Raw genomic sequence first — 24566 nt, 5'->3', positions numbered from 1 at the left:
CGAAAACAATTCGTTAATTTGCTTCTGCATTTTTACATCAGTGCCAATAGTTTTAAAGTCAGTGACATTACCACGACACTACTACTTCCTTCATGTCACGATAAGTATTTACTGGCTTCGTTCTACCACCAACGATTTGAAAACTATATAAATCTGTTGTAACAATGGCAACAATTTTGAGCAAAACTATTCCTGACTTGTTGAAACGAGAACCATTAGATAGTAACAAATTATGGACATGGGCCCACCCACGCACCAAGCGAATCTGTGGACATGCGGAGGTCCGAAAGCCACGTTCGGCGGCGTATTAAAATGCTTTCGACCGGATCGTTTTAGATCGGTTGGTTTCATCTCGGCAAGGGTCTTGAAATGATGCAGAGATGTTCGGAGTCGCCACCAAGCAATTATGGGATGCCTGAAAACCGTTCGAGTTCACTTTATACCTAGGTTAATTAAGGCGAAGAGCGGTGCCTTAACATAGGTACTAAAGATAAGTAATCATCCCTATTTAGCATTCTATCGCTAGAATGATGATAGGCTTTGTCGCGCACCTAATCAAAAATAAATTTCCCTAGACACAAATGAATTTAGTAATAGGGATCGAACATAAGGAGACGGGAGTTGCTAAACAAGTTATTATGGAGTGAATTCTATCAAGGTCAGTTAACATATGATTGATTGGTTGGATAATGGAAGAAAACAATAATGATAAAGAAATAGTCTAGAGAGGTCGGGTCACACATGCAAATTATGTATGTAACACCCCGTCCCATACCAGGTCAGGAGCGGTTACTTATGATAGTTCACCAGGATGTGTACATGGCCCACGGATCAACACGGGTCCTTTATAGCGCATTTTGTCCTCACTCATGTGCATCCAGGGAACCTTCCCAGGAGGTCACCCATCCTAAGACTACTCCCAGCCAAGCACGCTTAACTTTGAAGTTCTTTCACATGGATGACCATAAAAGAAAGTGCACTTTGTTGATATGAGTAGTACTTCCAATCCCTTTAAGCACTAGTCATTTAAGCCTATCACTGGGCCTACTCAATTAACATTGGGTGTTACAATCACCCCCACTTGAAGAAGGCAACGTCCTCGTTGCACCTGGGTGCATAACCGCTAACCCATAATCCTCCCCCACTAGGTGGGTGATCACAATGGAGCGTATAACAACTACCTCCCATCACCACATGGTCGCAGGGTTGCTCTGATACCACTTGTAACACCCCGACCCAAACCAGGTCGGGAGCGGTTACTTATGATATCTCACCAGGCTGTGTACATGGCCCACGAATCAACACGGGTCCTTTATAGCGCATTTTGTCCTCACTCATGTGAATCCCGGGAGCCTTCCCAGGAGGTCACCCATCCTAAGACTACTCCCAGCCAAGCACGCTTAACTATGGAGTTCTTTCGCATGGATGACCATTAAAGAAAGTACACTTTGTTGATATGAGTAGTACTTCCAATCCATTTAAGAACTAGTCATTAAGCCTATCATTGGGCCTCCTCAATTAACGTGGGGTGTTACAATGTACATGTTCAAGTTAATCATAGGAGTTGATACAATCGTAAATTGTTAGGCTTAAAGACAACCGCCTCCCGGCCTTATTGTCAACCATAGATCGGGTCCTAGCAAACTCTCGTTATGACTAGGTCGTTCTACTAAAACATGTTTTGTAAAAGTGAATTAACAAATTTAATCTAAGATAGTGATCAATTATCAAAGACTAACAATACAGTGCAAACATATAAAAGAAACAATGAACCGATATTATAACATCCTAGTTCAACAATTGCAAGAAATACTTATGCATGGTTTCCCTTATTCCCTAGACAAATTAAACTACTCTTGCATAATGGAATTTAGACTAATGACAAATGATAAATTGATCATAATAACTAATTGATGATGAAAATGACAAGGGACATAATAGAACAATACAACAAATAGAATTACCTTAATAATTGGAAATGTAACTTGGAATTGAAGAACAAATGCTTGAATGGAAATTGTAATACAATATTGAAATGCTAAAGGAAATATAAATAACATAAAGGAAATCTAACTTACATTATATTCTTATCTAAGTACTAAAATAAGAGTAAGAAAATGGTGTAGAAGGCCGTGTAAGAAGTGTGTCAAATGTTGTGTGTCGATCAACAACCTTTATATAGGAATAAGGGAGTAAAATTTGCAAAGGAGTCCAATGCTGTGTCTTAATGCTCCTTAATTCCTCCGGTTGAATGCTCATATGGAATCCAAAATGGCATCCTAAGCATACTCTTAATTTTCCTTCAATTCTTGATTAATTAGCACAAGGAATCCAATGTTTTGCTCTTATTGCCTCTTAATGCCTATTCCAATATGGAATCCTAAGCTGGATCTTTAATCTTCATTTTGAGCTTCATTTTATTTTTTTTGTCCACCAAATAATATGGCCCGTCATCTTTAGCTCAAATACTCATAATTAGCTCCGCCTTACTCAGGAATTGCCAAAGCGTAAGAAAATGACAGAAAACCGCTCTAATTCCTACATAAGACAATAAAATGCAAGAATCCTATCAAAGGCGATATTAGCTCAATTAATCGCTTATAAGAGCGCAAATTAAATATAAAACCGAACTAAATATGGGGAAAAAAATATATACAATATAGACTTATCAAATGACTCTCATTCGCCCTGGATAAGGTCGTCCACTATCCAAATTTTCTGAGTAAAAGGTGAGGGTACGTATTGGGAAGCCCTTTAATCAGACACCTAATCCCGCCCACGGTAGCGGCCTTTACTGATCGATCTTGGTTGGCTAAATGCAAAAGTTTATAAAACGGGTAAATCCATGAATGCACATCCACAAGTTTTAACCTAACATGTGAAATTTGCTAAGTCGGTTTTTTTATCCAAATATCAAGTAATTGATGTCGAGTTGGATTTAGTGTTGATTTGCATGCAAGTCGGAAATTAAACATCCATTAACTGAGTTAGGTTTATGGTTTATAACGTGATCTATTTGTCTTACAAAAGTGTTTTGCAAATACAAAGTGTAAAATGTGGACTCATCAATCTGATCCGTTCTGTATTCGGGTTAACCGAAGTCGGGATCGTCATAGACGAGTGCTAGAAAAGAAACAAGAGAATGTCCAAGCAGCCTATTGAGGCGCGTGCCATGGAGCGATGCAAGTGTTGGGATCCATGACCCTCATTAGAGTTTTCTAATGTTACCTAAAATTACTTGTTAATTTTATTAGGTGGTATTTAGGATACATGCATGCAAGTGAAAGTGGAATATCTATATTTATTTTACAAGGAAGCCAATATTGAGCGTGGTTTTATTTCAAGCTTATAATTAGTAATTATGTTAAATCAACTTATGAGTTGAGTCATATTACTAATTAGGGTTTCTAATACTATCCATTCTTAAACCCTAAATCTATCCTATTGTCATGCTAGGGTTTTCACGAAAAACAAGGGTTATGAGCCATGTGGTTCTCGTGTAAGCTTAATAATATAAGTTGATTATTGTTAAGATTTTATTCTCTAGAATTATCGTAACATATCTTTTATATTTAGCATGATATGGTTATATATGATAAGATATTTTTCTTATGGAAAAATATTATTATATCTTAAGATTTAAGGAAAAGATAATAGGTGAATAACTGATAAAATTATCTTTTAATTATTCACTATCTTTTCTTAAGATTTTAAGGATAGAAATAATATGATATGATTTGTTTACATATCATATATTTCGGCCATCTTAAGATTTAAGGAAGATATATTAAGTATATATATTTGATTGGATTATCTTATATCCTATATCTTTTCTAAGAGATTGCTTAAATAAAATAAGGAAGTTGTTATGATTTTTTCCTTATTTTCATTCGGCATATCTAGTGCTTTAAGGGAAGAATATTAGGTGAATATATGATAAGATAATCTATTAACAACTTATATCTTTTCCTAAGATTTTATGGATAAAAATAATAAGATATGATTCTATTTTCATATCATATTATTTCGGCCTCTAGGGTTTCGATGAAACCGATTGCCATGCTTCCTGTTTTACTATAAATACTTTACTCTTTGCAACATTCAAAAGTAAGACCTTTGAGCATAACTTTGATTTATTTTCAAAAAGCAAAAACCGTGTTTTAAAGCAAGAAAATCGTTTTGTTATTTTTCGAAAAAGGTCGTGTGTCTTATATACTTGTGCATTCATTCTTTCATTATCGTTATAAGATAATAGTGCTTAATTGATTTCTTACTCGTTCATTAACGTGAACTTCTAGAAGAATGATTAGTGCTTTCTTATTAGCGTAAGTTAGTCACTCGAGTATTTAACGATACTCAATTGAGTTACAACTAGGGTTAGTTGTATGAGTTGGGTTAGTAAATTTGTAATCCGTAGAAAGGTACTAAATTTATTAATCGAGAATAGTGGACGTAGGTTTCGATTTGTGAAACTGAAACACTTCAAAAATCCGTGTGTCTCTCTCTCTCTTTCGTTTATTTGCTTTGTTTTAGTTCGTTTATTAGTTGATTAGTTAAAGTTTAATCAATAAACTTTAAATAATTAATTAGATTCTTACAATCGAAAAAGTAGACTAAAGTTTTTAATCCTCAATTCACCCCCCCCCCCCCCCCTCTTGAGTATTTTGGATCGATAGACTCTTCAATTGGTATCAGAGCCTCGTGCTCTTGATTGCCTAACAGCAAAGAGGCTGATCTGTCTATATTCATTTATCTTATCATTTTATATTCCGCTGCCTATCACGTGATAAATGGATTCCAAATACCTCAAGTGTCCCGTCTTTGATGGGAAGAATTATGGTTTATGGAAGAACATGATGACTCACTATGTGAAGGGTCATGATTGGGAGTGCTGGAGGATTATCCAAAACGGACCGCATAAAATTTTGGTTGCATCCACTGAAGGCACTACCTACGAGAAAAAGGAAGAGGATTATATCGAGGCTGACTAAAAGGAGGCCGAAAAGAATTCTAAAGCAATAAGCCTATTGCAGAATGGCATGACTACTACAGAATTCGGTCGCTTCTCCTCTTGCTCAAAAACCAAGGAGATATGAGATGGCCTTGAACTAGCTTATGAAGGTACTTCCATTGTTAGGAAGCACCGCATAGATCTGTTAATACAGAAATATGAGCTATTCAGTATGGAGCCAAATGAGTCCTTGGATAGTATGTCTGCACGTTTTTCAAGCATCATAAACGAATTAAAAGACCTAGGAAAAAATTCGATACCGAGGACATTGCAAGAAAGGTTCTTAGGAGCCTAACTAAAAAGTGGCGCGCCAAGGTCACTACAATGGAGGAATCGAGAGATCTTGCGAACCTATCCTATCAAGAACTCATTGGGGCCCTCATGGCCCATGAACTCACTCTAAATGCTGATGAAGCAGAACCGAGTACAGGTAAAAACATGGCCTTGAAAGGCGAGGATGTCAGCTCCGACATAGAAGATGAGACCGTTTTGTTTGCTCGTCGTGTTAAAAATAGAATCTTTCGAAACAAGCAAGCAAAATCTTCTGCTAATAACAACAAGTCTTTCAATAACAAAGCAACAGAGTCTAAATCGTCATTTGCCAACAGAGGTTGCTTCAAGTGTGGAGAATCTGATTATATGATCAAGGATTGTCCCACATGGGAGAAAGTTAAGGACAAGACAAAACGTGAGAAGACAAAGAAGGAGTTCAAGCAAGTAAAGATGGCTTCGTGTTGGGGGATCTTGACTCAGAAGATGATGAAGGATCGGAAGATGACGAAGTAGCAAATCTTTGTCTCAGCAGCGTCAGTTTTGACCTAATCTCTGACAGCGACAATGATAGCACGGATTCTCACTCAAATTACTGTTTTCTAGGAGAATCAAATGAAGATGACGATGACGAGGTTAGTTATCTTGAACTTAAAAAGCGCGTTAAGAAACTATCTAGAAATGCACTAATTGAATTCTTTGAGCAATCCCTCGACAAATGTCATGAACAGGATATGGAACTAAAGGATCTAAAAGAACAGATTCTTGATATTACTGAGGAGAATCATATTCTAAAGGCAAAAGCTAAGAAGTTGAAATCTAAAGTTACAGCTGATAAAGCTATAATATTAGATACTGCTAATGCTGAGAAGAAGGAACTAGAGACTAAAGTTATAGCTAATGAAGCTATAACCTCAGACCTGAAGCTTAATATTAAGCACATTTAAGCCAAAGTTATAGCTGATGAAGCTATAACTTTAGAACTTAGAAAAGCCAAAGAACTTTTAGAGTCTAAAGCCACATCTAATGAAGCAGTGATTTTAGATCAAAAGAAAGAAATAGACTATCTCACAAAGCAATTGAAGGAATCTAAAACTGACATGATCAATGTTAAGGAACAACATACGGATGTTATATTTATTCTTAACAAAAGGTTCCAAGGCTTTCGTGACAATTACAAAAAGGATAATGACATAGATCACATGAAATGTCTTGAAGAAATTAAAACCCTAAAGGACTTACTCTTACACGCAAGGAAAGTCCATGACAAGTGGGAAGGTAGCACAAAAGTCCTAAAATTCCTAACCGAACAATCTGACAATAATATGAAGATGGGTTTAGGACATGAGTGCTATAGCCGTAGAGATCACTCTAAATGCAAATCAAGACCTTCTGATCTCGATTTCAGAAAAAGAAAATACGCTGATCTTCCTGAATATTTGATTTGCAATTATTGAGGTCATACGGGTCACATCCAAGACAATTGTGTCAAACGTGTACATGATATACGGAAAAAATACCGAATTTGTAGTTGACACAACAGTCAAGGATGATGTATCCCCTATAGATGAACCTAACGAAGAGAGGAATAATAACATTCATTGGTTATACGACTTGGCTTTTGATTACACCAAAAAGCCTAGTACTTCACAAACTTCTTGTCAACCTAAACAAAGTAAACCTAAACACAAGGAGACCAGATATGTGAGACCCAAGGAGTCCCCTAAACCTAGAACTCCTCCTAAACAAAACTACCCAAGGTTAGAAATACGATTATTAGACAAGTTTGGGTACGAAAGGATTTAGTATTTAGAGTAACTAACCATAAAGGACCCAACTTAGCTTGGGTACCTAAAAACTTTATCTAATCCTTTTGCTGGTAATGGTGAAAGAAAACAATCAATGGTATCTTGACAGTGGATGCTCATGACACATGACTGGAGCTGAGAATTTGTTTCTTTCACTCAAACCTTTCAATGGAGGAAAGGTGACTTTTGGGGACAACAAGAAGGGTAAAGTGATTGGTGTGGGCAAAATTGGAATTTCTAAATCACACGCAATGAGCGATGTTTATCTAGGGGATGGTCTCAAGTATAATCTACTTAGCATATCTGAACTATGCGACAAAGGTAACAAGGTTGTATTTCATGCAGATTTTTGCCGCATTATAATTGAAGGTACAAGTAGTATTATTCTTGAAGGCCATAGAAAAAGAAATGTGTATATGGTAGATTTAAATGCAGTGCCTACTAACTTTTTTTCATGCATGAAAGTTACACTTGATGATCCTTATTCGTGGCATAAACGTTTGGTCACATTAGCTCACCGATTCTGAATAAACTCAAGAGATGGGACTTGGTTGTAGGACTACCTAAAATCAGGTTCAATCAAGAGAAGATGTGTGATACCTGTGCTCGATGCAAATATGTGAGATCATCGTTCAAGCCTAAAAGAGTGGTAAGCACGAATCAAGCCATGGAATTGATACACATAGACTTGTGTGGTCCCATGAAGGTAAGGAGTAGAGGAGGATCCAGGTATGTCTTTGTCCTCGTAGATGACTACTCAAGGTATGTATGGCCTATCTTTCTTCATTTAAAAGATGAGACTTTTGATGAGTTTGTTTGTCTTATAAAACTTGTTCAAAATAAATATAAGACTAACCTTGTCTCTATTCGTACGGATCATGGCACCGAATTTAATAATCAAGCCTTTATAGAATATTGTAGAGTTAATGGTGTAGGATATAACTTTTCTGCACTACGAACTCCTCAACAAAACGGTGTGGTTGAACGTATGAATAGAACACTAGAACATATGGCTCGTACAATGCTTTTGTGTAGTGGTCTACCTCGTAATTTTTGGGCTGAAGCCATTAGTACTTTATGTTATATTCATAATCGTGCTATGATAAGACCTATCCTACAGAAAACCCTTTATGAACTTCTAAGAGATCGTAAACCTAATATCTCTCATCTTCGTTGTTTTAGGAGTAAGTGTTTTGTTCATAACAATGGTAAAAATAGGTTAAGTAAGTTCGATCCTAGAAGTGAGGAGGCCATTTTTATAGGTTATTCGGATCATAGCGAGGCTTATAAGGTGTTCAATAAAAGAACACTTTGTATTTAAGAAAGTATTCACGTTATTTTTGATGAAGATAATGTATTTGATAACCCCTTACAAGATGAGGAAGAAGACATGGATGAACCTGATTTTCGTCTTTCTAGAAATGATCCTCCAAAATTTGAAACTGAGGACAATGAGATTGAAGGAATAAATGATGAGCTTGATCATTCTTCAAAAGACAAAAAGAAGAAAACTAAAGTTATAGTTGATGGTACTATAACATTGTCTCAAGATAAGGATTCTCAATCCAATGTTATAGATGATGTTACTATAACATTGAATCCAAATCAAGGTAATGAGTCCGAAGTTATACCCGACTCTACTACAACACCAGGATTGGATTCAGAGGGAACGTCCTCAAATTTTGACCCAAATGAAGTTGGATCAAGTTCAAATAATGAAGAACCAAGTACTTCAACTAAATGGAAATATAAGAGTTCCCACCCTATGGAAAGTATACTTGGTAATATTAAGAAGGGAGTTCAAACGCGATGATCCTTGAACAACTTATGCTCCTTCTATTCGTTTCTATCCACAATTGAACCAATGAATATTAAGGAAGATCTCGAAGAATCAGATTGGATTATAGCTATGCAAGAAGAGCTTCAATAATTCGAACGGAACAAAGTTTGGCATTTAGTTCCTAGACCTAAGGAACGATTTGTAATTGGAACCTGGTGGGTGTTCATAAATAAATTAGATGATGTCGGGGTCATAGTTCGAAATAAGGCAAGATTGGTGGTACAAGGTTATAATCAACAAGAAGGAATAGATTATGATGAAACCTTTGCACCTGTTACCCGTCTCGAAGATATTAGACTTCTAATAGCATTCGCAGCTCATAAAGGAATGTAACTCTTCCAAATGGATGTCAAGACAGCGTTTCTAAATGGGTATCTACAGGAAGAAGTCTTCGTAGAACAACCCCCTGGATTTAAGGACAGCAAGTTTGAAGACCATGTCTTTAAATTAGACAAGGCCTTATATGGTTTGAAGCAAGCAACCAGGGCCTGGTATGACAGATTATCAAAATTTCTACTTCACAGTGGATTTAAGAGAGGAGTTGTGGATAAAACCCTATTCCTAAAACCGAGCATTCTAACCTTCTGATTGTTCAAATCTACATCGACGATATTATTTTTGGATCAACCAACCGCAATCTGTGCAAGTATTTTTCGGAGTTGATGACTTCCAAATTTGAGATGAGTATGATGGGAGAATTGAAATTCTTCCTAGCTCTGCGAATTCAACAAACAGAGGAAGGCATCAAAATTCATCAACAGAAATATATTAAGGAATTAATTAGAAATTTGGGAATGGAAAATTCCCATGCTATGTCTACTCCAATGGTCGCAGACAAGAAATTGACTTTAGATGAAGACGGTAAGTCAGTTGATGAAATAACTTACCGAGGAATAATTGGGTCATTGCACAAGCAATAGACACCTGGTCGTTTCCGAACGAGGATATACTCAAACAGATGTAGACTCCTGGGACCTTTATTTTGATGTAGCGTCGAACTTAAGAGGATTTGGAATAGGAGTGTTGCTCATTTCTCCTAAAGGCGAGCATACACCACTCTCTGTCAAACTCGACTTCGAGGTGATAAATAATGCGGCAGAATATGAGGCTTGCCTCATTGGACTACAAGCAGCAGTAGGTTTGGGTACATGGAGATTCATCTTTGATCATCAACCAAATTATGGGATCTTTGAAAATTTGGAGTGAAAGCCTTGCACCATATCAAGCCAGGATAGACCAAGTTGCCCAATTCTTCGATCAAGTAACGTACCTACACTTACCTCGATAAGAGAATCAATTTGAAGATGCTCTTGCAAAACTTGCATCTTTGATTCATATGCCGGATGATATGGTAGAAATGCCTTTATGCATCGAACGATGGTCAGAACCAGCTTATGTGCACCAAATTACAGATGAAGAAAAAAACCTAGAGGAACCTTGGTTCCAAGCAGTTCTGTACTTCAAGCTCAATGGCACCTATACATCAGACATGGACAAAAGAGGACAACGTGCTTTACGCTTACTAGCCTCCCAATACGTCCTCATGCAAGGAGAATTATATAAAAGTAGCCTCTTGGTGTAATCCTGCGTTGCCTTGATCATTCACAGGCACGGAAAGTGATGGAAGAAGTTCATGATGAAGAATGTTGCCCTCACATGAGTGGACCAATGATGGCAAAGAAAATCACGCGTTTGGGGTACTATTGGACCACAATGGAATCCGATTGCATCAAGTATGTCAGACATTGTCATAACTGCCAAATCTTCGGGAATGTGCAACACGTCCCTCCTTCACTACTCTACACCATGACATCTCCTTGGCCATTTTATGCTTGGGAAATCGACATCGTCGGAAAGCTCACCCCAGCCGGAACAGGAGATCACTGTTTCATTTTGGTGGCTATCGACTATTTTGCCAAATGGGTAGAAGCGGCTTCTTATACTAGTCTCACAGCCAAGAGTGGCAAAATTCATACAAACCAATATCATCTGTCGATACGGTTGCCCACATGAGATCATCAGTGACAATGGGTCACATTTCCAGGCTGAGACTGAGCAATTGCTAGCCAAGTACAAAATCAAACATCACCATTCCTCGCCGTATAGACCATAAACTAATGGTGCAGTAGAGGCAGCAAACAAAAACGTTGTCACAATCCTCAAGAAAATGATTGACAATTATCGAGATTGGCCAAGTAAATACCATTTGCCTTGTGGGGATATCACACATCCGTTAGGACGCCTACTGGGGCTACTCCTTTCTATTTGACCTACAGTATAGAAGCCGTGCAACCAGTCTAGCTCGAAATACCATCCTTGCGTATTCTACTTGAAAGTGAAATCCCAGAAGCAGATTAGAAGAAGGATAGATATGAAGAACTCATCCTCCTGGATGAACGAAGATTGCGCGCATTACATAATGTGCAAAAGTATCAAGCACGTATCAAACGAGCCTTCAACAAAAGGGTTAAGCTAAGAAACATCAAGGAAGGAGACTTAGTTCTCAAATCAGTTAGAGCTCTTTTACCTGTCGATCCACGAGGAAAGTTCAAACCCAACTAGGCCGGACCATTTCTAGTCAATTCCATACTCCCGGGGGGTGCGGTTATAATCACAGACCTTGATGGGAATGAATTTTCTAACCCAACTAACCTCGACCAACTGAAACGTTACTATGCCTAGAATAGGAACAAAAACGCGCCTCGCGTAACACCACATGTCGCTTCTATGGCGCGGAATAAAAAACGGCCCCTAGCCAGGTGAAATAAAGTTTATGTCACCTTGCTTTTGCATTTTGACAAATCGTCATCCTCATATCATCAAATAAACTGAATTAAGCTTTAGGAGTAAGTAAAGCTCATGCTTATTTTCTAGTTCATTATAAGTTCATGCTTAGAACAATTATTCTTTTACATTTACTTGAACTACGCGCAAGGGTTTGATTTCATTTTTTTCAAAATGAATACGTAGGCAATCCTTCACAGGATACAACCCACTATTTTTTTAAATGTAAATAGAAGGACATTTGTATATGCATTTGAAATTCGACAAGAATAATAAAAGAAAATCACAACGGTTGCATAACCAATTAACCTTTTATTCATTTATTTCCATAATAATAATAGTATGCCACATAATAAAAATAATGCTAAAATAAATAGGCTAGGATTCTAAAAACCCCACCATTTTATTAGAAACAATAATAATAACAACAACAACAACAACAATAATAATAATAATAATAATAATAATAATAATAATAATAATAATAATAATAATAATAATAATAATAATAATAATAATAATAATAATAATAATAATAATAATAATAATAATAATAATAATAATAATAATAATAATAATAATAATAATAATAATAATAATAATAATAATAATAATAATAATAATAATAATAATAATAATAATAATAATAATAATAATAATAATAATAATAAATAATACTAAGACTTAGGCTATTCTTCCATTTTCCCTTTGCCTTTGTCATTCTTGTCATATTTCCTATCTCGACCAAGAGTCGGACTCTCCTGCGCTATCTCAGATCTAATCACCAATGGTCTCTCTCGTGGTCTAGCCTTGCCATTCTTATCAACCACCTTTTCGACGACAGGAGAGGTCTTCGGTTTCTTCGAAGGATGAACAACTCGGGGTCCGGCTTCTTCCTCTCCCTCGGTCAAGTGATTCTCTTTCTCCTTCTCTACGTCATGAACCTTGTAGTCAACAGGCTCGCGCTTCCTTAGTCTCTCGAGCTCCTCAAGAGTAGTAGCCTTCCTCCACTACCAGTAGGAATCTGATACCCATAATGCGCTGACAGAAGAGTTTAGGAACCACATGTTTCTTTGAGCCCATTTGATGGCCCACTCTCTTCGGCTCTCGGTAGTAAGCGCCATGGCAGTCTGAGGAACAGTGTCAAACTTAGGAATCGTCTGCTTCAATCCAACCTGCCTCATCAGCCTCTGGGGGAAGAAGCATATCATGAAATCCAAACCAGGAATGCGCACCGATCGGGTAGGATCCAGAGACGATACTCCAGTGACAGACTTGAGATTCCACCATGGTATAATCCATCTAATCAGGGGTCCATCCTCTTTCTTCAACTTATTCTCCCAGTAGTTGAAAACCCTGATAAAATCCACCATGTAAAGCCTGGTCCTCATTGCAATTGAGCGAGCATGATAAGAAGGAACATTAACTGGGGGCTTGATCAATCGAAGACGCTCCATAAGCCAAACCTACCAAGGCAGGTATTAGTAGCCAACAAAAAAAAAAAACGAAAAAAAAACGAAAAGAAAAAGAAAAGAAAGAGAAGTTGTATTCTTTTATCTGCAAGATGATGGGACTTCCTAAATAAGGAAGGTCGCGGTTGGCTTTCCTCTTATCTAATCCCAATAGGATCTCTCCTAAACATAGGCAAGCTGGGCTTCTACGCAGCTCCATCTGCTCAACAAGACTCAAATAGCGAGGATCACCTCTCATATCCTCATCAACATGCCCTTGAAGGACGTAGCCATGCAATAAGCAAAACCCAAATGCCCTACGCCTCGTCACATAGGAGATAGAAGGGTCTGTCCTATTTATGAATCGATCGATAAAATCAAGCATTCGGACTCCTTTTGAGGTCACAAGACGATCAACCTCAGCTCTTGTCAATCCAAGCAAATCCCTAAATTTATTCTTATATCCTTGAGAAGTAGAGGGAATAGCAGGCATATGTTCTGGGTCCCAACCGCCAATTGCAGCAATTTCTTCGGGAAACGGACAGATATCACCACCAGGGAAGGCAAACACGTGGAAGTTCGGGTCCTAATACTCAAGACAAGCATCCAAGAATGGTTTGACGACCTTAATTAGCTTCAAGCTCAAAATCGATCCAATGTTGTAGGCACCCATATCGTGTTTCTCCACATTTGAGAATTCGTTGGTCCATTCTTTGAGACGGATTTCTAAAGTATTCATGATGTATGATTAATTAGAGAGTTTTTATGTAATAGACGGAAGAAAGACGGAAGAATTATGTGCATAAAACTTCCATCGACGTCTATATTTATACTAAAAGCTGTTTCCTAAAATCTATCAGGTCGGACACACTGGGGAAAAGGCGCAACACCTGCTGCGCCTCTTCAAAGGGACGCAGCTCATGCTGCGCCTCTTCCCCAACTGTATTTCTCTGACTTTCCACGTTGGATCTTTCCTAATTCCTTAACGCATAATTTCCTATTCATATGGGTTATTATTTTTGGTAATTCCGTCCAATTACCGTATTTCGAGTTTCCTTATTCCACGGGCACGTATTTCGAGGCGAGATCGGCATTTTCGTAAATTCAGCACACTTATCCATTTCTTTTTAATTTTCTTTTTTGGGGAATCATTTCACGAATTTAAATATTTATTTCTTAAAACTTATCCATGTCTTTTTAATTTTCTCTTTTTGGGTAATCATTTCACTCCCGTTTCATATCACATTTCAAACTTATATGTTTTCATTCTCTTTTTTTTTAGTGGGTAACCCTCCCTACCGCCCGGTCATGCTCGACAAATTTTTTGCATTTTCTCGAGTCTTTGTCTTGCGCTAATTTAGGCCATGTCTACAAATATGTGTTTTATGTGCAATTTCTATGTACATTTCGGCAGTATGACGGCATAAACCGTCATCTACCAAACCTGTTCAAAGCTAACCTGTTGGTACAAACAAGACAACCCAGCAGCAAAGGCACTCAGGCCATCATATATACCACCAAAAGGAAATATGTACACCAAACTGGGGGCTCGTGCCCGAAACAAAGTCCGAAAGTCCAAAATAAAGGTCCTAAAAATGTACAAAAGTATATGCAGTGCAGCCAACAACAATAACAACGAGAAAACAAACGAACTACTGCTGGTCGCCGCCCAACTCGGTCACTCTCGCCTCGATAGCAGCGATCTCGGCGTCGCGGACCTCTAGCTCCCTCAGCAGGCGAGCTGTCACCTCTCGGGACCGCGCTAGCTCTCGCTCCAAGTCACGTTACCTCTGCAAATGACAAGGATTGGCTCATGTCAATCATTTCAAACATAAAGAAATTTAGAAAACCAAGTAAACAGAAGGTTCATACCTGACGTCCTCGACCGCCAGCAAGTGCCTCGACGGCAGCAGCCCGTAGCCGGTTGGCTACCCTCCACAAAGCCACAAACCGAGATGGCGCTACCTGCGTTTCAATAAACAAGGATTCTCAATGACTGGACAAGAATTAAACAAATGTATTCTTATACAAAAGCTAATTAAGTTGGGGAACTTACCCTCACTACAACAAATTGTCACTTGCGCCACGAATTATGCCACGAGAATTAATAATTCGTGGCTAAATTATGCTTAGCCACGGGAAAAATTTATTCATTATTTTGGAAAAAAAATTATGCCACGGGATAACTTTTCCCGTGGCAAAAAGTCACTTGTGCTACGAAATAGGCTACACCCGTGGCAAATAATCATTTTAGCCACGAACTATGTCACACCCGTGACGAAATTTTGATTAGCCACGAAATGTTCCGTGGCAAAAAAAAATTTAGCCACGAACTAACAAACTACAGTGGCGAGTATCTTTTCTGACTTAAATTAAGATATTTTCATGTTAAGGCAAACCTAAAATCTAAAAGAAATTTAATCAAATATAAATAATATGAAAATGCATTTAAATATAAAATTTTGCAAACATTTTGATTGATTTAATTAATATTTTTTATTGTTTTATTTACCTTAATAAGAAATTTTAAAATTTTATAAACTTATATGCAAGCAAAGAAAAGTTTATCGTCTAAATTTTTTTATTCTTTTAGAAATCACAATTATGTTTTGCAGGTTTTTCAAAACATTTCTAATTTAAGAAATTTATTTTAATATATAATTCTGTTTATTAGAATCTTGAATTTCTTTTAAATTTTTAACTAAAACATTATAGTCTTAAATAACAATCTCAAATGATCGTATCACATTTAAAGACATAGCATATAAAATTAAATAAATAAGTTATTTATCATCTATCTTTGATAAATCTAAAATTTAAACATTGTCAAATTGGTTCATTCAAAATTTGATTTACAACTTTATTTGTAAGATATTTATAGAAAAATTTGAATTTGATATAAAATTTAACTTGGTGAGAAAAAAAGTTTGGGAAATTTTTTTTTAGGATTAAAAAAAAAGGACAATTAGATTACAAATTGATTAAATAAAATAAGTGCGCTCAGAAATGAAAGAATAAAAAATGATCTCTCACAAATCAATTAAGAAAAAAACATATCGAAAAAATTATCAATATAAAAAATTCAAGAGTTAATTGATAAACAGTACCAATATAAGGACCATTTTTCATAATCAGTACCAACATAATCAATGATTAGTAATCAATACCATAATATTAACTTTTTTCTACGATGGGTACTAGGTCGCCTAAAAATCTAATCTCAACCTACTTGAAAAAGTCCAAAAAGCTATCATTCAAGTACAAATTATTAGAGTATGTATCCTCAACAATAGTGCGATCACATGATTTAATATCATAATCAAATCTTATATTAAGAATACGTAAGGGATAATTCATTTATATAGTCAACTGATCAACATTAACCAGGAATGATTGGCTAACTAGAGTTTGACATTACTATCGTTTGACGGTGGTGATCAGTTGATCCCTTAAGGTCACACCTATAGGACAAATTCCCTTAATAGACAAATTGATTAACTGTATGACGATACAAGTTAATCAATTCCTTAAAATTGAACAATTCAATTTGTGGGAGAGAATATTTATATCTTATTGTAATTTGATTAAATAAGATTTATTTTAGTAATTGAAATACTTTATTACTAAAATCGATTATTGTTTGTGAAACAATTGAGATAAGAATGAATGGTTAATTATAATTACAATATGTTGTGAATTATAATTATATGACCCATTTTATTTATGTGATCAAGATTCACTAGTCAATTTGTTGTATGTAATTTAATTAATTTATAAAATGATATTTATTTAATAAATATGCATTAAAATTAATTAATAACATGTAACATACTACATGTGACATTTTTTGTGACAAGTGACAAATTGACAAAATAAAATAATGGTAGTCCATTTTATGCATATGGACCGAAATGAAGGGTGTAAGGAGTGAGGATGATATTATTTTATGTGATAAAGTGCATATCTTCATGGCTATTACATACTAGCTTACACACCTACATTTTGGATAAGAGTCAAAGCAAAAGGAGATGCCAATTTTTGGCATTTACTCCTTGCCCTACCCGGCCACACTCCTCTTTGATGATGAGATTTTTCTCATTTTTGCTCTACATTCATTCACATGCAATATCTCATATTCTCCTTCTCTCCCACTTCTCTCTAAACTAGTTTTAGAAAATCAAAAGATTGTTCATCCTAAATTCTAATCACAATATTAGATTACTAGTGTAGTAATAAAAATATTATTAGAATCATTTTGAGGATACTAGTGTATTAATCTAGTTAATTAATATATTAGTTTAAAGGATTTGTTTTGGGTGCAATCAAGAGGAGGATCTCTACATTGGGATTTTGGAGGATCATCCATTACATTTAAGCTCAAGAACAAATAAGGAAGGTGACCTTATTTGTGCCCATTATTTCGAGCCATATCACAATGTAAGGGACATTGTTTTTCTCATTTAATCACTTATTTAGTTATGCATGCAATAGATCTAATGAACTCACATTAATATGTTAATTAGTTCACTATTAGAAGAGTCTAATAATAGGTATATGAACCTAACACAAATCTCCACTCACCCAATTCCAAAATCCCTCTTTTAGATGAAAACATCTTTATAGTAGGAAAAAAGTTAGAGTAAGAAGGCGAGTTGGTACTTATCGTAGAAAAAAGTTAATATTTTGGTACTGATTACTAATTATTGATTATGTTGGTATTGATTATGAAAAAGATGTGTAACACCCGCGAATTTCCCATTTTTAGCATTTATGATTTAATTAACCGTTCTCTTATTTTATTTATATTTTAAATTATTTAACTTAATTAATTTTATTTTAAACAAGATTTTTATAAAAACTATATTTTTATAAGCCTGTTTATATAAAAATATATTTTGTTAGTCGAGCAGGATAGTAATGATAATATTAATAATAGAAAAGCTCCGCCTTAAATTATAGTAGGTTTAAGACGAATTCCCGTCTAGTATAAGACCGTCACATTTTCATTTTGAAGCTAATTTATTCAAACTAATCTGATTCCTACTACACACACTCACACTCACCTTATCTCTAACTTAAATTATTATTATTATTATTATTATTATTATTATTATTATTATTATTATTATTATTATTATTATTATTATTATTATTATTATTATTATTATTATTATTATTATTATTATTATTATTATTATTATTATTATTATTATTATTATTATTATTATTATTATTATTATTATTATTATTATTATTATTATTATTATTATTATTATTATTATTATTATTATTATTATTATTATTATTATTATTATTGTTGTTGTTGTTGTTGTACCCCCGACCCTACCCCCCTTCTTTTCCCCTTCCTTTTCGTGATTCACCAGCAACAACAAAACAATAGCAACAACAATTTTCATCAACCAAAAACGACATCAACACCTTCTTTAAACCCGACATTCAAACTCAGATCCCGACTTCGTTTCTCAACCATTTTCGCTAATTTTTACACCAATAGCTTCCTCTCTTGGTCCTCCTTCTTTATATGTAAGAAAGAGCCAAGCTTTCGTCCTATTTCGATTCGACCGTCTTACAAAGGATTCGGATTTTGGGTTAATTTCTTCTGTTTTTGGGTTTCGTGTCATCCTTGGGCGACCCCTGTGGCGTTTAGGAGAGCAAAAAAGGTAACGGTGATAGGTTACTCGACAAAGTGTCGAAATTTCGCCTTTTAAACTCGTTTTAGTTCGTGTGTGTGTGTTAAAGTTGTGTCCTTTTTGCTTTCCTTCATTTGTATGGAAGAGAGTATGTGAGTGTAGCAGTCATTCTATATGTTGGCTTGAGTATCCCCATAGCTCGTTTCAGTTTCGGCTTTGGTGTTCTTTTTTTTTTTGTATGGTGCTGTGCTTTCTTTGCAGACTGCTTGGGTCGTCATGTTGTTGGTCTTTTGAGTATTGTTGTTTGTGATTTGAATGCTGTTTATTCATATAAAATCATGTTAATTCCCGTCTTAACTATGTCTTCAGTGTTCGCGCCTTGAGTTGAGTCTAAACGGGCTGCTTTGAACTGGTTTTATGCTGCGAAAATTGACGTGTTACCACTGTTTTAGGGCTGTGTTAAGACTATTTTAAGGACGTTTTGGTACTACTTTTGGGACAGAAATTGGGACGGTTTTGAGTCCGCTGCAGGCACTTCGTAACATTTTTGGGACTGTTATAATGAGTTAAGAAGACTGTTTTAGGACATGTTGAACCCTGTTTTTGGAGATGGTTTTCATTTAGTTTCCAGGACTGTTCTGAGTTAGTTTATGCAGGTACATGGAGGCTGTTGTGGTACCTGTTGTGGTGCAGGTTTGTGTAGCATTCGGGTGGTTTTGGGACAGTCGAAATGGAGGTCGTATGGGCTGTTTTGGGAAGGGTATATCTGAGTGGTTATTTTCAGGTGTTTATGGCTGAGTTTTGGCTGATTTTGGGTTGTAATGGTGGCCTGTTTTGGATGGGTTTTTGGGTGGTAAGAATCCAAGTTGTTGGTAGTCGCAAGCTTTTAGATTTCCGTCTCATACATATATAGAAATACTCGTGCATTTACCATGCTATTCACCCCTTTGATGTGGCAATTTACAGTAGTTGTGGTGGTTACGTGGTAACCGTGAGGCTGGGTGGAGGCTGGGTAGGGGCTGGCCGTGGTCTGGTTTTGGCCTGTGCAGTGGCCTGGCTGGGGCACGGGCTGTGGCTAGGGCTGGCTGTTGAGGCCCTTGTCACAGGTAAAAGCATGGCCATGTTGAACCGTGGCCTAGCCTCGTGTTGAGTGGTTTGGCTGTGTCTATTTAAGTCCGTATTGATTTATTTAAAACCCGTCTCGTGCTTGATATAGTGTAATTCGTTAAATTCCGTTCATTATTATATATTCCTCACATGAATTACAATTGTGGATTTCATTCTTCAATTATGTCATTTATATATGAAATGTCATGTTTTCATTGTAATATGAGTTCAAGCTATTTATTCATGCCTTGTATGTAATAAATGATTTATCTTGCATTTGGGTAACTTATAGTTTAATTTTTACTTTACTCAATATTAAGCAGCTATTTCCATTTAATTACATTTATTTATTCAAGTTACAAGTATTTGAAGAAATGGGTTATTTGTTCATGTTCATGAATATAATTTGACGTGAAATGTCTTATTTAGATTATCATCGGCTCATTTCATTAGTAGTCTCTTTCCAAGTTGATTCGTATCGCTTGGTTGAGTCGTGTTCGTTTGATAGTGCCTTTATACTATACCGTATTGCTTGACTTATCTTTACGCCTCTTTCGGACTGTCCTGCCGATTGTGGGTTTAGCTCATATCTTCCGCCTCTTTCGGACTGTCCTGCCGATTGTGGGTTCTCGATTACCGATTTAGGATTCGGGTCTTGGATGCGGACTGTCCTGCCGCATGTCGAATCGGGAACTGATCTTGTCCCGAGAGTCGCAGCGATTTAGACTAGGACCGAGTCTTGGGAGTACCATTGTCGTCCTACCAGGGGAATTATATATTGATATATGAGTAGTAAAGGTCTTGCTTGGTTATAGATATTGGTATTTGTCTTTCTTGTGTTGTTTGTCTTGGTCCTATCGGATACTAGGGGTGAGCTATACGCCCTCTAGTTGCGATACGATCGTCGGGATTGATGATCCCATCCGTTCTTATGGTGAGATGTAAGCCATAAGTATGAATGTGACATTAGTAGCCACGTCCCGTATAATGTTTGCTAAGTGGTTTTCCAAATAATGGCTACCATTTCTATCCGTGTAAATTGCATTGGATGACCCCTTACTTTGCTGCTTCACATGATTCGGATTCTAACCTCACATCTATGCTGTATTTCCTTGAAATGCGTGCCTTGTTACAGATTACCGTATTCTCGTCTTCCATATTATTTAATTGTCTCATATGAGTAGTTTAACCGTTATCATGCTAATGTTGATCTATCTTGTTCCATCTCATTTAATTACCATGTTTAAACATAAACTTGATATCCATATTTTTGTAAGAGTCTTACATGACTTACCTGTTTTAGTTCTTTGTTATGTTCGTTTCGACATTTTGTGACTGGGAGAACCTTGAGTTACTCCCCACCGATCGTATGGCGTTCATGTTTACATGAATGACAGGTATTAGTGGTGCATTCATGGGGTGAAGACATGTGTGAGCTAGCGAGCACTTCGGCCTAGTAGTTGGTTTATTAGGATTGTTTAGACCTACCTTTTATTGTATTGTCATTCGAGGGATATATTTTTCCCTCACCTTTGTCTATCACGTTTTGTGGACAAGGCCCTCGGGAACTGCGTCCGAGGGATCCACACCTGACATAATCGACTCGAGGTTCTTTCGAATCGAATTAAGACCAATTAGAGTCGCCACCAAGTTTTTTGGGAACTTGGAACCGTTCAAGTCAACTTTACACCTTTCATCGAAAAGCATAAAGCCAATCGACTACGAGTGATTAAAGATAAAGACTTGTACCCTATATCACTCGATTAGAATGACTCTCGTAATCCAATGGTATTTAGACGGATCCACAAACCATAGATCTTGAGTAAGGGGTGAGGGTACGTGTTGGGAAGCCCATAAGGACACCCAACCCCGCCCGTCGATAACGGCCTCTACTAAGTCAAGTGTCGGATTTCAAACAAGGTCATAGCTACTGCGATGTATGTAATGCAAACGTTGTTTTAACCCTATCATGTGACAACAATTTCTATGTCGTTTTAGATGCAACTAAACTAACTTTGTCAAAGTTGTAATTTAGCATGTGGGTTGATTAATCTAAACAACATACAAACAAAGCAAACAAGGCTTAAGGGGGAATGGGGGAGCTGTTGGGATCTACCTATTACAAACCGGGCATTTCATGCCGACACAACGATAAATAAATTACAACTCGATCTAATTACAATTGCTACATACAACTCAAAACACGACACAAAACACACGACCATTGGGCCTTGAAAACCGTGCACATGAGGGTGGCCCACGGCTCACATGACCCACGGTCCTTGGGTCACTCCTCGTAATGCGTGCTCGCGCTTAATCTCACCGAATTAGACATAGGGCTACGCACCAAAGCATGCATTAGCATAAACCGGGCCATGTTGCTTTAGACAACACGCGGTTTACTACGCTTCTACAAGCATTGGGAACAACCGTCTAACCAAACGAGACTAAGGTTTTTAGAAATCATTTGACTCGATAAAAGAAAGCAAACTTGAAAGATTACAACTCGATAAACCAACGATAAATTACAAACAATGAAACAACAAAGAACAAATGATAAACAAGGAAAAGGAAACAAAACGAGAAAGACGGGACACGACCCAAACCAACGGCCCAAACCAACGGCCAAGACCCGGTTACCCTAGTTCCTAAGTTAGATTCATTGATTAGATCGAAAGATTGCGAAAAGGGATAGGAAATAACTTAGAAAACGAGTAAAAAACGATGTCGATTGATTGTCGCGCAAGGGTGCATTCTACACGGCCTAAAGGGTCTAATTAGGTCAAATTCGCTAATTAATTTAACTCATCGAGTGTCAATAAGAAGGTGCTAATCACGCACTCTTATACTAGCGAGAAATTAGGTGGAAGAGAGAGATGCATTCAATTAATTACAGAATCGTCGATTGATTTTATAACTTACGTCGAAGCCACCTATCGTGTCTAATTAGGTTATTAAGTTAATTTAAAGTCATCTAAATACGTCATAGGTTAACAATCAGAGGTTAAACTAACATACAACGGGTCCTAGGGTATATCGATTTGGCCGAAACAAAGGGGGTTGAAAGCGAAGAACGAAGTTAGACAATTGTTTTATTTATGCCCTACCTTGAACACGAGGATATGTAAATGAGACGGGGGTGTACGACCGACAGAAGGAGCGGTTTCTTTTCCCATCTCAAGTCAACACGGGTGTTCATGGTGGTACTTTAACTCATACTCGGACTAACTAGTTTCATAGTTAAATTTAAAACAATCGAAAAACAAACAAAAACAAACGAAAAACAAACTATAAAAAAAGCATAAAAAAACGAAATAAAAAAGGAAAGAGAAGGGGATTTGATGCACCCTCAACCTACATGTATCGTTGACACCGTCTTGGGTCGTAATCGAAGGTAGATTTTATCTCGAGAGGCCGTCGTCGACGAAGAACAAAGCACACGCGCGTTTTGGAAAGTTTCTGGACAGCGATTTTAAAACAGTGATATCTCCCTCGTTTCACGACGAAAATTCGATTCGAAAGATGTTTTGGAAACTAGAAAGAGAGGAGAACAGGAATCTTAAAGCAACCCCTGCTAGTTTTGGGTTATTGGGCACGAAAAACGAGCACAAACAGAACTGGACAGACAAGAATAAACCGCGAAAACAGAGTGTTATTTCACTCTGTTTTTCGAGGGATTTCGTGTACTCTCAAGGGCAATTTGGCTCGTAAATCTTTGTCTAATGTGTATATGGATGTTATGTGGTTAATTAGGAACAAGAAAATCGAGTTTTGATGGAGATTTGATGGAGGAACGAATGGGTTTTCGAAGAGGACACACAAACAGTTTCAGTTTGTGTGTCGGTTTTGTTTAGGGTTTTTGGGAGGCAATTAGGGTTTGTTTCTGAGGTTTAAAGCTTGTGAGTGATGGTAGGATGTATGGAGAACTTAGAGGAATGAATGTATGGTGAAGGGGTGGTATTTATAAGGAGTTAAAGTAGGTTAAAAGAGAGGGAGAGGCAATCGGGCTTCATCCCGTATGGCTGCTATCCAGCAGGTTTTGGGAGGGTTTGAGAGGGGTTTTCTTGGTGATTAAGCTAGGATAATATGGGTAGGATACTAGGGTATGGGTTAGGGTTAATGGGTACGGGTTTTGGTGGTATTTGGAGCGAGTTTTGGGCTCGGGATTGAGCTGCCAAAACAGGGGGGCTGCTCGTTTGTTGCGGGCTGGTTGGGGGGTGTTTGGGGATGGAATTTGGGCCGTGGTTATGGGGGTTCGAGCTGGGTTGGATGGGTAGAGGCTTAGGTTGGTTAGTGTACTCGAGATTCGTGCCAATTCGTAAAGAAAACGGGCTCAAAAACCGAGCTAAAATCGAGCTCAAAAACACATGTTCAAAACGAGTTCTTTTCGATTTTCAAATCGATTTTTCAAATCAATTAACACATTAAAATAAATGATTTTTCAAACCAAATATACTCATAAAATGATTTTTCAAATCAAATATTTATTTTATTTTCAATAAAATAAACTTGGCAAAATAAATTCAAAATAAAATAAAATAAATTGAATTTACCTTAAAAAAAGCTTTAATTCAAATATCATTTAAATTAATAAAATGAACTCACTTTAAAAAAACATTAATTTAAATATCATTTAAATTAATA

Source organism: Silene latifolia, chromosome 1 (genome assembly GCF_048544455.1).
Source record: "Silene latifolia isolate original U9 population chromosome 1, ASM4854445v1, whole genome shotgun sequence".
In the NCBI taxonomy this organism is placed as follows: Eukaryota; Viridiplantae; Streptophyta; class Magnoliopsida; order Caryophyllales; family Caryophyllaceae; genus Silene; species Silene latifolia.
This window is presented reverse-complemented; position numbering follows the sequence as displayed.